The sequence below is a fragment of the Hippopotamus amphibius genome, chromosome 2 (assembly GCF_030028045.1).
Source record: "Hippopotamus amphibius kiboko isolate mHipAmp2 chromosome 2, mHipAmp2.hap2, whole genome shotgun sequence".
NCBI lineage: Eukaryota > Metazoa > Chordata > Mammalia > Artiodactyla > Hippopotamidae > Hippopotamus > Hippopotamus amphibius.
The window spans coordinates 146,339,594-146,342,782 of NC_080187.1; positions in this window are offsets into that span (position 1 = coordinate 146,339,594).

Here is a 3,189-nt window from a genome sequence, read left to right on the forward strand (position 1 = left end):
CTATTACCGTCTACGTGCTTCAGATTATATGCTAAGGAGGCACAGGGAGATAAAGTGACCGGTGCAAGGTCACACAGTATAAGGAAGTGAAAACAGTCTGGGTTTTGGAATCAATGAATCCCAGCCCTACTTACTTCTATGACCTGTGGCAAGGCATTTAAAATTTTCCCAGCTTGTCATCTTTTTCTGATCTCAGAAGACTGCACTGCAGATTAAATGATTTGAGGTGTGCAAAGCCTCTGGCACATGGCTCCCCATCCAGACAGGTCTTGCTGTCCTCCTCCCCACTTCCCATAGCTCTGTGACCTTGGCATGTTACCATCCCGAGCCTCAGTTTCCCCCTCAAAGAAATATGTACAATGACATTTCCCAATAGGGCTGTTGAAAGCCTGATGCTCTTCTGAGAGGCATGCCTCATCTTTTGAAAAGGCTCCATTCCTGAGACCATCCAAGGAAGATGCCATTTTACAAAATTGCCATCTTTGCCGTCTTCCAAAATAAACAAAGAAACACAAATAGAAAAACCAGTCTTAGAGCCATTCCCAATTTGAGACAAAAAGCCAATATTACTCACACTGCTGGGCTTAGAAGATTTTTCTCAGGAGGAAAACCAGAAGTGACAGCCCAAGTCATAACATGGCTACCAGGATTCTCTCCACACCCTGAGACGAATGACCCCACCCACCGCAGCCAAGACCAGACGGACAGCTGTCGGCTTATGCAAAGTGCAGGGCAGATCCACCAGGGATTTCAGCCAAAACCAAAACAAAACACTAAACTCCTTTTCCTATAAGTCAGCCAATATTTATCAAGTTCTTGTTATCAGCACATGCTTCTTATCCCCAATAACAGGGAATGTACACGAAAACATAAGCACCACCCTATCTACACCACTGTTGTAGATACACCTCAGGGTGGTGTTTCCATCTTTTCTCAAACTCCATGCCTGTGTCTTTTCTCTTCTCTTCTTTTCTCTCTTTTTTTTAAAAAATTAATTTATTTATTGGCTGCGTTGGGTCTTTCGTTGCTGCTCACAGGCTTTCTCTAGTTGTGGTGAGCTGGGGCTACTCTTCATTTGCACTGCGTGGGCTTCTCATTGCGGTGGGTTCTCTTGTTGTGAAGCATGCGCTCTAGGCACATGGGTTCTGTAGTTGTGGTGCACGGGCTTAGTTGCTCTGTGTCACGTGGGATCTTCCTGGAGCAGGGATCGAACCTGTGTCCCCCGCATTGGCAGGTGGATTCTTAACCACTGAACCACCAGGGAAGTCCTCACACCCATTTCTCTAAATCATCTTTTGGGGGATCAGCTGCTCTTGTTACTGAGTCCCAGCTCGCCCTGCTCGCCGCACGACAGGCCAATGAATCGAAGACGAGGTATTGAGGCAAGGAATATGACTTTATTCAGAAAGCCAGCAAACTGAGAAGAAGGCAGACTAATGTCCCCTAAAAAAAATCTTATTGGGGTCTGGATGCCAGTTTGTTTTATAGAATCAGAGAGGGAGAGGCTGTGGGGAAGTATAGTAAAAGGTCAGAATAGAGAGGGAGAGGCTGTGAGGAAGTAAAGTTAAAGGGCCATCAGCCTTACAAAAGATCTCCGGGAATAACCAGGCTTGGGGAGGGGATATGTTAATTTCAGCCCTTCACACAGGTGGCAGGGCAGACGGCCTGTGAGCTGAATAGAGGCACTTCAGTTCAACATTCAGGCAGAGGGGCAATGTTCCCTGAGGCAGGCCATCATGTATACAATAACAAAAGCAACAAAAAGCAAAGGTTAAAGTCAAAGAAACAGATCTAACAGGGAGTCCAATTTAGCGCTACAGGGTGACACCCTTTCTCTAGTCCAACTCAGCCATTCATGTGAGGGCTGCCAATCAACCTACATCACTGCCTCTGGTCACAGTGAGAAGGGTCCAAGAGAAGGGTATGTGATCCAGAAAAGCCAAGTCTACCAGAGCTCTTACCAGGATTTCACACTTGGAGCTGGAGAGGAACATCCTAGTTCTCTTGGATTGGTGAGCTCGAAGGATGTAAATCCAGACCAATGACAGTGATTTTCTGGATGGAGAAGGCCTGTTTGCAAAAGCAGGGGATGAAGACCTCAAAGAGAGCAGACATGATGAGTAGCAGGGTGTCCCGACATTATAATCCCAGATTCCTGTCGTCCCTAAGGCAGGTTCAACCCTTCCTGCCCATCCCCTGGTGCTGTATTTCAGTGAGCCAATAAAGTCCTTCCCATGCCTTGTGAGTTAAGAGCCCTGCCTGACCTGGCCCCCAAGCATTGGGTGGTAATAAACACAGCGGTTCAGGAGGAGAGGTGTCACACGCAGGACATGATGACTTGCCAAGTGAAAGTTTTAGGCAACCTGGGCTGTGAGGTTAGAGACAAACAGGATTTCCTGATTCATTCAAGTCAACGAACACTTACTGAGCCCCTACGTATGCTAAGGTCAGTATTAGGCATTCAGGATGTAGCAGTAAACGGGGCAGACTAGGTACTTTTTCTCACTTTGGAGTAATCAGAAGGGACTTCCTGGAGCTGGGGAGGTTTGAGGAAGTCACTGAAGGATGGTAAAAATCTGGCCAGGCAGAGAGTGAGGGGGAGAAAAGCACAGGTAAAGATATGGGGGCGTTAGATTCGTGTCCGTGAAGGTGCACTGTCCTGTACCTTCATTGTGCCTGGCTACAGTGGGCACTCAATATGGGTTTTGTTTGCTTGTTTGTTTTTAAATATCTATTTATTTGACGGTGCCAGGTCTTAGTTGCAGCACGTGGGCACTCCGGATCTTTGTTGCCACATGCGGGATCTAGTTCCCTGACCGGGGATAGAACCCGAGCCCCCTGCATTGGGAGCACGGAGTCATAACCACTGGACCAGCAGGGAGGTCCCTCAATACTTATTTATTGCGTGGTATGAATAAGTGAAAGAATACATGAGTGAAGTGAAGTGCATGTCATCTGGGGGAAGAGCAGGTCATTCAGCTCGGCTGGAGAAGAGCGGCTTTTACAGAAGGTAATTCGAAGGGGGGGCACGGAAGCCAAAGTGCAGAGGACCTCTCTGAAAAGTGTGGACTTCACTTGGGCCGCACGGTACAATCCCAGTTCTGGCAGGGCTGGGAAGAGCTGGCCGGGCAGCACAGCGGATCTCGCAGGCTCCGTGTGGCCCCCGTCTCTGTTGTGGTTGCCACACCC